General features: G+C 34.2%; 1 pseudogene; it reads left to right on the top strand.

The window, feature by feature from the left end:
• Window positions 1–12,963, top strand: part of LOC102887658 — a 46,416-nt pseudogene extending 33,453 nt beyond the window's left edge.
• The last annotated feature ends 320 nt before the right edge of the window (window positions 12,964–13,283 follow it).

Raw genomic sequence — 13,283 nt, 5'->3', positions numbered from 1 at the left:
GTATTTAGTATACAGTGTTTTAATAAAATATTTTTAATAATATTAATTTTTAAGATAAAATAACCGATAATAAAATCCATAGAATTGTCTCATATAACTGGAGGAGAAAGGGAAGTAGAGAAAATCAAAAGGATGGATCTGAGGAGATTTATATATATCCTGAGGGAAGAAAACGGAATCTGGGTTTCCAGGGAGAAGTGTGGAGAGAAGCCCACAAATGGAAGGAGGGTAGGGAATAAAATATTTTTAATAATATTAATTTTTAAGATAAAATAACCGATAATAAAATCCATAGAATTGAGTCTTATAACTGGAGGAGAAAGGGAAGTAGAGAAAATCAAAAGGATGGATCTGAGGAGATTTATATATATCCTGAGGGAAGAAAACGGAATCTGGGTTTCCAGGGAGAAGTGTGGAGAGAAGCCCACAAATGGAAATGGAGGGTAGGATTTTAATGTTAATTAAGATAACACTGACAGCCAACATGAAACAAACATGCCTTCTTTTAGGCGGATTTGCGAGAAAGAAGTTTTATAGCAATGTCCAATATAATTCAGTTTCTTAAATATTCTATGAAGTATTAGCAATGTTGAACTCTGTCCAACATTTCTGGAGAATTTTCATTCACATAATAAAAATACAAGCTGCAACATGGATGATATGACAACCCAGGGAAGCCCATTGGACCAGAGAGCCTAGATTTCATTTGGGCAGAGGACAATCTTTGGAAAATTAGGGATTTGGTAATTTACAAATTCAACTGAAGTGACAGATTTATGCGGCTTATGATGATTCTGGTTTTGAAATGTAACATGAAATGTCAGACAGTGAGTGTTCAGGGACCACCAGCATTGGAGAGGCCTCGCTACAAGGCTGCTGCATTATTTATGTTAAGTCCATTTTTGCACATTAAGCAGTTTCATTTTCAAAGTGAAAACCAGGGTCCTTAATTTCTCAACTAGAATACTATGTTGACCTCAGAGACATTTGCTTTCCGAACACATCCAGCCTTCACTGATTCTGTGGTTGAATTTGGGCAGACGACTCACCACACACTGTTTGCTTGCAGCTGTTTGACTTTGTTTTATTTACATATCATAAGCACAGTCGGGCTGCTGAGCACAGCTCTTAACTAAGGTTCCTGCCAGTCCAGAGCAGATGGAAACATAAATCAGGCCCTAACTCTCTTCCTCTGTACACAGTCACACCAGTGGGTTTTGTGTCTGGGGTACCTTTGTACTCTGTAAATAGTTATTTTCTCCCCATACATGTACAGGGCCTCAAAAAGACCAATGTCCTCTACCTTGGAGCTAGAAGTAGAGCAAGGAATGGCCACGGAGGAATTTATAACACATGTGGTTCATCTTTCTTTGAGCTCCTTAGTTATTCCTGGTATACCAGGCCATTCGCGTTTAATGCACCTTATTTTCTGGTTCCAGTTTTACCACTTGAAATTTGTACTTGCCTTTCTTGGGTAGTTTAAGTATTTTTCTCTTAGTAGATATGCCATTAACTTTGAGTTGTTTTAATTACATTATCCAAAATAAAAAATCTTATGTGGTGACTTTTTTTCCTACTTGCTTTCTTTTTCTTTTTAAATCAACTGTACTAAGTTATCATTTACATACAATAACATGTACCCATTTGTAGTGCCTAGTTACATGAGTTTTGACAAATGTATATACACATGAAACTACTACTACGAGCTATGGAGCATTTCCATCACTCTCAGATATTTCCCCAAATCCCTTTGCAAGCAACCACTTGTCTCTTTGTTCTCATTATAGAGCAGATTTATCTTTTCTAGAGTGTCCAATAAACAGACTCATATAGTGTTTATTCTTTGTGTCTGGTTCCTTTCACTGAACATAGTGTTTTAGAGATTCATCCATGATTTGCTTTTATCAGTAGTTCCTTTTTATTGCCAAGTAGTATTCCACTGTATTAATATAGCATAATTCATTTATTCTTTCACCTGTGAATAGATGTTTGGACTGTTTCCAGTTTGGGGCCGGATAAAGCTACTAAGAATATTTGTGTTCATACTTTTTTAACAGACTTTTTTAGTTCCTTTAGGTAAATGTCTAGGAGAGGAATTGCTGGGTCATGTGGTGACAGTATATTTAACTTTATAAGAAATTGCCAAAGAAATCTCCAAAGCGATTGCACCATTTTGCACTCCTTTCAACCATATGTGTTCCAGGTGCTCCACATGCTTACCAACACCTGTTTAATAAGTTTGAAGCAAGATATTTTAAAATACCAAACTGTGGATATAAATTCATGCCTCCTCATTAATGCCTAATTGCTCTTAATTTCTACCTCTACAAACAAAAAACTCAAGAAATTAAAAAAAAAAATGAAAGTAGCATCACATGTAGGCAAAAATAGATGTCATATTTTCTTGTACTTTAATTGTAGGAGAACTTTCAGGCTCTTAGTTTGTAGCTATTTACTCTGAATTTTATATTATTTTTAAAAGCCAGTTTTTCTTATAAGTTTTTCTTATATACATACTTAGTATTAAAATTACACAGAAATTAATATTATAAAATGAAAGTCATCCTCCCATCTCAGAAATCTAGGTATCTCCCCAGAGATTCATTCCTAACAGTTTTTGATATATAATCAGACAATTTTAATGCATATACAAACATCATCATCTATATTCTTTATTTATAGATGCACCAAGATGTGTACACTTAGAAACCTACTTCTGCACTTGGTATCTACATCCATAGATAGATAGCCAAAAAAAAAGTGCATTTTTCTGATTTTTGGTATACAACAAGAACAAACTAAACACACTTCTCTATGCTTTGCCTTTTCTACTTATTATGGACATTGTGTATGCTTGTGTATGTGTGTGTGTGTCAGTCTCATTATTTTTAGAGCTAAATAGATTCCATTATATAACTATACCCTTTTTTGATTAAATTACTGATGTACTGCTCACATGCAGACTTTTGCTAACTTGTAGAACTGCAATAAACATCCTTGAACATGCATCTTTATTATTATGGACAAAATTCCTCTTTAGTGCAAATTTCTAAAAGGAGAATTGCTAGGTTAATGACAATATCCACCTTTTCCTCTATTACCTCATTTTTACTTTTAAAATTTTGACCTATTTGGAATTTATTTTGCACTCAGATAGTATTTGAGCTACCTCCCTCTCAGATTATTTACTAGTCATTCCCATCTAATTTACCCCTAAATAATATGATTATCAAATTCATTTGTGTCTACCTTTAGACTCATATGGAATTAATCTTTCTATTCATGATCCACTGCCAAAAGGTTTTAGTGATTATAGTAATTAAAATATAATGTATTTTCATGACTGTTAGGGTGAAACCCGTCAGATTCAAGAATCTTTTAAAAAAATGGCTATTAATACACATTTATTTTTTCCTCTTAAAATTTTGAATCAGCTTATGTTGATTCATAACCAAATCTTGATAATATATTTATTGGTATTACATTAATTTATTAAGGAATGACTGATTTTTTTTAATACTTAAGTTTCTTTTTTTCTGATTCCTTTCTATTTATTAATGTATCTTTTATATCTTTCAGCAGAGTTTTAAAGTATCTTTCATGTTGATTTTATGTGTCAGGTTTATTCCTACTCTTTTCTAAACAGATCTTTTCTCCCATTATATTTTCCACATGGTTATTTATGTGAGACACTATTGATTATTTAATCTTAATTTAAAAATTGGTCAATTTTCTGAATTCTTTGATTTCGAATAGTTTTTCAGTTGAACTTTTGTCTATAAATTATCATTTATAATTAAAGATGATTTTGCCTCTTCTTTTAAAATTTTATTTCTCCTGTTTTTTTCTTTCATCTCTATGCATTGCCTAATGCAGCCAGAGCATTGACTAGTGAGAAGAGTGAGGTCCTTATTTCTGATTTTAATGAACCTACTATACTTGTTATCTTTGAACATGAACGTTGTTCCTAGAATGAACATTGATTAAAGAGTATTATTTCTCCATAAATATTGCCAGAATCCAATTTCTATTTAATTTCAAATTTTTATGTCAACATTCATATGAGTGAGATTGCTCTTGCTTTTATCTTTTTATGCTATATTTTTCAGATTTTAGAATTAACGTAATGCTATATTTAAAATAGATTAAAGTATGTTCTGAAGCAATCGATTATCTTTGTCTGGTCCTTAATAGGATATATCTTTAATACTGTCTGGAGAGTGTTTTTTTAAAGTAATAGAAAAATATTTCTCAGTCTCTTCTATGGCAATCGGTCTAGTACATTTCCTATGTCTTCTGAGTCAGTTGAATCTATTTATATTTTGCTAGGAAATCGTCTGTTTAACTCAGGTATTCACATTAATTTTCAGAGAATAAAGTATTACCCTACACATATGTTTTTTTCTTTTTGGTATATATTTTACTTTTAAAAAAACCAACTCTTTTATTTACTTATTGAATTTATCACTATTCTATATTCTAACTTATTAAAAAAACTATATATTTTATCCTTAGCAATTTATTTTTCCATATAAGTATCTAGTTGTTATAGCATCATTGCTAAAAAAAATTTCTTTCCTTATTTAATGGCTTTGGCTTCTTTATGAAAAAATCAATTCATTATTTAGGACTGCTTCTGTTACTGGACTTTATTCTATTCTATTGATTGATTTGTCTGTGCTCATTCTCGTACCACTATGTCTTGATTACTATACATTTACAGCAAGTTTTACCATCAGGCAGAGTAAATCTAACTATTCTTTTTCAAAATCATTTTGGATATAAAAAGTCATCTGCATTTCCATATGTGTTTTAAATCAGCTTATTAATTTCTACAAAAAGAAAAAGACTATTATTGATGGGGAAGTTGTTGGATTTCTAGATCAAGTAGGGAATAATTGACATTTTAAGTATAGTAAGTCTTTCAAATGATGAGGAGAGCAAATATGTCCATTTATTTAGGTCATATTTTCAACATTCTTTTGTAGTTTTGGTATAGGGATCTTACAGAATTTTTATTAAATTTATTACTACTTATGTTTTTTGATGCCATTGTGTATGGTATTTTTAAAAATTCACTTATTGTTTGTTCATTGTTGGTTTATAGACCTACAATTGATTTTTCTATACTGACCAGATATCTTGCAAACCTGTTAAATTTAATTGCTCTTATATTTTTTGTAGATTCCTTTGGATTTTCTCTCTATATTTTTTATATTACCTGAAAATAAAGGTTCTTTTCATCTCATTTTCCAATATTTATGCCTTATTTCTTGTCTCATGTTATATCATTGAGCAGGACCTCAAACATAATGTTGAATAGAAGTGTAGGGAGTAGACATCCTCATTGTCATGAATTGTAGGGGAAATCTATTCAGTGCTTCATCATTAAGTGCAATTTTATCTGTAACTTTTTCCTGGGTGCTGTTGATCAAATTGAAAAAGTTTCCTTCTTAATTTGATGAACGTTTTTATCATGGCTAAGTGTTAAACTTTGTTAAATGTTGTTTCCACAACTATTAAAGCAATTATTTTGTTTTCTTAATTTTGTTAATGTAGTGAATGACATGGATTGATATTTTTTAAATGTTAAAACAGCCTTATGTTCCTTGGATTAACTCTATTTGGTTATGATGTATTAATCTCTTTATATATTGCTAGATTTTATTTTCTAATATTTTGGTATGATTTTTATGTCTGTATTCATGAAGGATATTGGTCATAATTTTTTTATAATGTCCTTGGTTTTGTTATCAGGATTATATATTCCTGATAAAATAAATAAAATTGGAAAGTGAGACTTCCACCTCTAGTTTCTGAAATTGTTTATGTAAAATTGATTTTTTTTCTTGAATTTTTAATAGAATTCATCAGTACACCTCTTTGGGCTTCCTTTCTGGAAGATATTCAATTACATAATTTCTATGAAAGATAAATCACTATTAGATTTTCTTTTTATTCCCATGATAAGTTGTTTTTAGAAAAGAATTGATCGTATTTTTCTAAGTTGTCAAAATTAACAGCTTAACATTTTTCATCATTTTACTGTTTCATCTTTTATGCTTCTTCAATATTTTTATGACTGTAGAATCTGGATGTATGTTTTCTTCCTTATTTAGGTATTCTTTCTCCTTGATCAATCTTGCCAGGAAATCACAAATTTAATCTTTTCAAAGATTCAAATTTTGTCCCTGCTAATTTTCTATATTTTTTTAAGTGTTTTCTGTTTCATCAATTAGTCACTTAGTTTTGCTGTTTTTTTTTCCTTCTGTTGGTTTTGGGCTTAATTTGTATTTCTTTTTCTTGTTTTGCAAGAGCTTAGATAATTGATTTTTAAATATTTTTTCTTTTCCAGTACAATTATTTATAGTTATAATTTTTCTAACATGTACTAAAAATTTAGCAGAATCTCATAAAAATATCATTATTATTATTATTTATTCAAAATATTTTTTGATTTCTCTTGTGATTTTCTGATTTCTTTTGACTCTTAGATTATTGAGAAGTGCTTATTTAATTTCCAAATGTTACTGAATTTTCCAGATATAATTTTTTTATTGATTTCTAAATTATTTCCATGAGATCAGAGAGTATACTTTGTGTGATTTCAATCCTTCTAAATGTGTTGGTACTTGCTTTATATCACAGCATATGGTATATTTTAGGAAATATTTCATCATGCACTTAGAAAAATGTGTATTTTACTGTTATTAGGGTAGAGTTCTACAAATGTCAATTAAGCCAATTTTGTTGAAATATATTCCAATCTTCTATTTTCTTACTAATATTTGCTGTGTATTCTTATTATATTAATTACCAAGAGAATGTTAAAATCTGCAGCTGTAATAGTGGGCTTTCCTATTTCTCTCCTTGATTTTGTCAAGTTGTGTATCATTTATTAAAGCAAGGTATTTATGTGCATAAACGTTTAGAATTTTCATATCTTCTTTATAAATCGATATAGCTTTATTAGAAATGAGAAAACTGAGACTCAAAGAAATTAAATGAGTTTTCATTAGCTTGGAGTAAACTTAGGAAACCTGATTCTCACAAAGAGGATAAGTAATCACCAAGGAGATGAAAAGGAGATCATACATTTTGGACTTGGATTGCCTCACACACTCACTATTTAAAAGAAAAAGAATGCTTATTGACTCATTAAAAACTAGAGGGTAAGAACTAGTCTAGTACACCAAAAAATTACAAAATCTGACTTACATGACCATTTATTCTTCACTCTTATGACACTGGAAGAATAGTACTTATGAAAGGCAATAGAATTTGTTTTGCATTTAGGTTACATTTTATCTAAAGTCTTAATTCTGAAGGGGTTCATAACAGACCTCCCCAAGATGTGCTACTTTGGCACGTGGATTACTTTGAGCTGAAAGCAATCGAGACCCTGTGGGCTCAAGAGAAAGCATTATCACTAGAAATAACTTTTTATGACCTATTTATAGGGCCAGGCAAACTTCTAATTACTGAACATGGGCTCTTCCTACTGTCTTATGAACTACCCTTTTCCTCTCTGAAGTCTCAGGGCATCTTACCTTATTCCTTGGTTCAGAATGTCTTATATACTTCATTTTACCTTTCTGTCTCTGTACTTCTCATTTATGTGGGGTACTCATACATATGTATATAATTCCATTTGGTTATTTTCTCTTGTCAACCTATCTCATGTATATTTAATTTTTAGAGCAGCAAAAAGAACATGGAAAGGTAGAGAAAAATTTATTTCTTTCCTGTAATTCACAAGTTTTTGTGTTCAATTGAAAAGGATCAAATAAGCAAACTATTTTGTGTTCTTCATGAAAAAAAACCCATGAGCAATATCAGTCCATTCTAAAACTTCAAATAATGGCAGATAACTGCCTAGGACAAAATATTCAGGTTGAGTGCCTTCTGGTCAAGATGGAGGAGTAAATAAATTCTGTGCTTGCCTGTTCTTACAACCACATCAAAATTACAACTACAGAATAGCCATTATTGAGAGTCACCTGAAGTCTAGCTGAACAGAAGTTCTACAACTGGGGAGGAGAGGCCACCTTGAGACTGGTAGGAGGGGCAGAGATGTGGAACAGGCTGGTCCCACACCCGCATGTGGTGATTGAAAATTAGCAAAAAATATCTCGACTGTGGAGGAACTCCTGGATAAGCAAGGGGTCCCAGATCCACACCTGGCTCCCTGGCCCAGGATTCCAGTGCCAGGAAGAGAAGTCTCCACAAGTTCTGGCTGTGAAAACCAGCAGAAATTGTGGCCGAGTGAGATGAAGTACCTTTGGAGTCGCAGACATTCCTCTCACGGGGCCCACATATAGACTTACTTGCTGATGGACTCACTTGCTCTGAGAGCCAATTCTGGGAGGTGCCAGGGAGGAACTGAGTTGTCTGGCTTTGAGGCAAGGGCTGGAGGGGCAGCTTTCTCACAGACAGAAGTGCTGACAGAGCCCTTGTTTCTTTGTTGAGCTCTCCCTCACCCAGCTTGCAGACAGAGGCAGCCACACATCTGAGTCTCTATCAACCTGGCTAACACTGATTCCCTGAGACCCCACCCCACTCACCTTGTGGGCCACCCAACCCACTTCCAGTGGATTTTCCATATAAACAGTCTCTCTCAGCTCATGCTACAGACTTTCCTAAAATCTTTCAAAGGTTCACAAAACCTAAACAAGTGGCATCAGGGCTCAGCATGCCCTGTACTTCTTGCTGAGCTGCCCCAAGCCAAGCACTAATGGCAGCCAGCCTCGGTTTGAGGCTTGGCCTCTCAAGACACCTCCAAGCCCAGTGTGGGTAGCGGCCATCTGTGGATTGCTTGGCGACCTATGCCAAGTAGCCCTGGGCATGGCACAGGCTACAGTTGAACTTGGCCTGTGGCAGGGCCCCTGCCAGGAGGCCCTGGCCTGCATGCCCTGTGGCAGCCTTCTGTCTGAGTCAGAGCACCATCCAGGGGATAATACGCCCAAAGGGCAGACTGGGCAGGCACCAGAGCCCTACTAAAATGAATTCTGCTCTGTAGAGTCAGCCCCTGCACAACACCTCCTCCACTGATCATGACCAGTCCTCACAACCAATCAACTTGAGAGTCAATCCTTCCCATTCATGTGCAAACAGTGACCAAGTCTCAACTATTACAGGAGGGCACACACAGCCCATGCAAAGGACAGGTGACTAGGCTCAGGTGACCAGGGATACAGAACCACTGGGCCCCACAGCATACCTACTACATAAGACACTCTACTAAGACCAGAGACATAGCAGTTCCACCTAATAGATAGTAACAAACACAGGGAGGCAGGACAAATGGGGAGACAAAGAAACATGTCCCAAATGAAAGAATAGAACAACACTTCAGAAAAAGGACTAAACAAAATGGAGATGAGGAATCTATCAGATGCAGAGTTTAAAACACTTGTTAAAAAATGTTCAATGAACATGGTGAAGAGTAGAAGAATTCAGTGAGAACTTTAACAGAGATAGAAAACATAAAAATGGAAATAGAAAAGATAAAAAAGAACCAGTCTGAAATGAAGAATACAATAACTGAAGTGAAGACTAAACTAGAGGAAATCAGAGGATCGAATCAAACTTTAGTTGAGAATCAGAATAATCTGGGCCAGGACAGGGGGCACTTACTAAAATGTCTGTTTGAGCCCCAAAGATTGTGATCCATTAATTCTAAGATAAAGCCCAAGAATCTGCATCTTTAGTAACAGCTATCATTGTTTGAGCACTTATTATATTCCAGGGATTATGTGAAGTGACATAAATTAGAAATAAAAAGATAAATACTATATTACTCATATGTGGAATCTAAAAAAGCCAACTGAGTAAAACAGAGTAAAATGGTGTTTACCAGGGGCTTGTGGGGGTTGGGGGTAGGGCAGATGTTGTTTAAGGGTATGAACTTGTAATGAGTAGTAAATAAGCCCTGGAGCTCTAATGCACATTACAGCAAATACAGACAACAAAATCATATTATAATAAAACTTACTAACAGACTAGACCTTAATTATCCCAACCACTAAAAAAAAAAAATTATAATTATGCTACACGATAGAGGTAATTTTCATTGCATCAATGGCAATTATGTTACATATATAAATTTATCATATTAACATGCTGTACACCTTAAATTTACACAATGTTGTATGTCAAATATATTTCAATAAAAAATAAATAAACCCTTTTAAAAATATTCAGGTTGATTGTGTTCTGCTTGTGTTTTCAAGGCTTCTGCTCAACATGGATTTTGTTTTCCAAGTTATCTGTTTATTTACGTAAACATAGGAATACATGACTCTATGTATTTACGAGTGCACCATAAGCTAGGTTAAAGGTGAGATATACAATAGCCAGACAATATCAAGGTCCATCAGGTAGGGGAAGTATAGAAGTATGGAGAGTTTTAATATAAAACTTTTTAATAACCAATAGAAATTTCAACATTGCTACAGCCATGAAAGGAATCTAGTGTTAATTATAAGTCTATTAAGTATGTTAGGAAACAATCTCATTTATAAAACATACCAGTGTCTCTGCCCTTCTATCTGTTCTCTTTAAGAGCACCCTTCTAATCTGTTTGTTACCCTATGTTGTATCTGTAGTTCTGCTTAAGTAGGAGAAATAGCAGGAAAGAAATAAAAAGGGGTATGTAAAATATTAAGTTAAACATTGCCCAATACACATAAAAAAAGTAGAGGAGAGTAATATTTGGACAGATTTGAGAGAAAGATGTATAATAATAATCTCCATGGAAAGAGATAAATAAAGAATGTGATAGGCACTATCAGGAAATATGGCCAAATGAGAATGAGAGAGAGAAAGAGAGAGAGAGGATGGTAGAGGGAGTTCAAAAGGTAGATTAAGAACATTTCAAAACCTACTTCTCTATTGACTACACATTCCTAGAAATGGCAGAAATCGTATCCATTAAAAAAAGTCTATTTTTATTAAAAAATAAAAGACAAAAGGCTAATGGTCAAAAATGGTGAGAAATCTTTGGAAGACAAATTGAGGGTTGAAATGGAAAACATAGACAAAAATATAAACAAGAGAAGGCAGCTGCCAAGAGATAGAACAGCTCCAGGTGTGCCCTAACCTTAGGAATAGTAAGTACTAGAAGCAGAAGGAGCTTTGGAGCAATTAGGTTATGTTGCATTGAATTATGGTTTCCAGGACAATGAAGTGGGTTGACTGTTCTAGCCATATCACCATCTGCTCAACAAATAGAAGCAGAAAATGTGGGCACACGAGTTAAAGGCATTGCCATGATACCTATAGGGAAAAGGATCCCTCACTCTTGAAAAACTTACTACTGGCTCACCACCCCACTTGCAGCTCACCACCCCAGTTACTATGGGCATGTTTCAGAGTGCCCAGACTGGTACTAGAACCAACATACTTGGGGGCCAGCTTCAGACCACAAAAGAGCACCACCCAACTGCCTTCACAAATGATATACCCAAAGGACAGACTTGGCAAGCACCAGAGCTGTGATAAAGAAATCCTGCTGGCTAAGATCAGCCTCTGCACAACAACTTCCCCACAGTAGTCAATACTAGTCCTAACAACCAATCAACCTGAGAGTCCATTCCTCCTATTGATGTGACAAGAGCAATCTATGCTCAACTACAACAGAAAGGCACACACGTCACACACAAGGCACATACCTGGAGCACCCACTCAGGAGACAAGGGAGACTGTACCACTGGGCTCCACAGCACACATAATACATAAGGACACTTGACTAAGACTAGAAGACATAGCAGTTCTACCTAATACATATAAACACAGGGAGGACAGCTAAAATGAGAAGACAAAGAAACATGTCCCACATGGAAAAACAGAACAAATTTCCAGAAAAAGACCTAAACAAAATACAGACAAACAATCTATCAGATACAGAGTTCAAAATACTTCTTATAAGAATGCTCAATGATCTCAGTGAGAACTTCAACAAAGAGATAGGAAACAAAAACGGAGATAGAAAACATAAAAAAGATCCACTTAGAAATGAAGGCTACAATAACTGAAATGAAAAATACATTATAGAGATTCAATAGTAGCTTAGATGAAGCAGAAGATCGAATCAGTGATTTGGGAGATAAGTCTGCTGCAAATTCTGAGACTCCTAACTCAACCATCTCCAGAGAGGCCAGAACCCCATCCTCATCAGTTGTGACCAGCCAAGGTTGTTTTACCTGAAGACAAAATTTTGTCAAACATGGCTTTTGTTGGTAGAATTGATGTGAAGATGAATGAAATCTAAATTAAAAACTTCTTTTCAAATATAGTTTAGTAAAAGAAGTGAAGATAATCACAGATCAGACTGGTGAATCCAAAGGCTGTGAATTTGTTTCCTTTGATTACGACATGGATGTGCAGAAGATAGTAGAATCACAGATAAATTTCCATGGTAAAAAGCTGAAACTGAACCCTGCATCAGGAAACAAAATTTGTGTGTTTATCATGTGTAGCCATCTACTTTTGTTTTTAATACTCTTCTTCCACCTGGAATAATCCAAACACTGAAACTTATATGCAGCCTCCAACCATGATGAATCCTATAGTTCAGTATGTTCAAGCATATCCTCTTTATCCAAGTTCACCAGTTCAGGTCATCACTGGATATCAGCTGCCTGTCATAATTATCAGATGCCATCACAGTGGTCTGCTGGGAAACAAATGAGGTATGTTATACTCCTGGCCTATAGAGCTGTTAACTACCAGCATGATTCAGGAGCTGAAGTTTTGCCAGATGAATGCTCAGTTTATGAAGCTAGTCCATCCTCTGAAAATGGTCCACAAAGGAAATCCATAGACCAAAGCATACAGACAGTGGTATCTTGTCTATTTAATCTGGAGAATAGAATGAGAAATTCTGTTATTACTCAAGATGAATACCTCAAGGGTAAAATAATGCATAATTTTAGAAGCTGGACAGTGCTTAGGTCTGTTTGATCCTCTCTAATAACTTTCTAGTCTCATGGAAAATTGCTAGTTTTGAATATTAAGAAAAAACTAAAAGTTTTCCACTATTAAAGAAATTTAATTCTGAATATTGATAAACCACATTCAGACTATACAAGTTCTATTAGATTGTATAGTTTTATTTTACATTGAAATTGTTTTTCACTAGATGTTTATTTAGAAACTGGTACTGTTTTGAATATATAGTTGAAAGTAAAAAATAATTGAAACTGAAGGGAATAACTTAAAAAAAAAACAGGAAGAAAAAGTCACCTAGGAAAGAGAAAAATCTTGAAAGGATTCTATACTAC

Source organism: Pteropus alecto, unplaced genomic scaffold (assembly GCF_000325575.1).
Source record: "Pteropus alecto unplaced genomic scaffold, ASM32557v1 scaffold52, whole genome shotgun sequence".
Taxonomy (NCBI): Eukaryota; Metazoa; Chordata; class Mammalia; order Chiroptera; family Pteropodidae; genus Pteropus; species Pteropus alecto.
The sequence above is the reverse complement of the archived record's forward strand: the minus strand, read 5'-3'. Positions and strand labels throughout refer to the sequence as shown.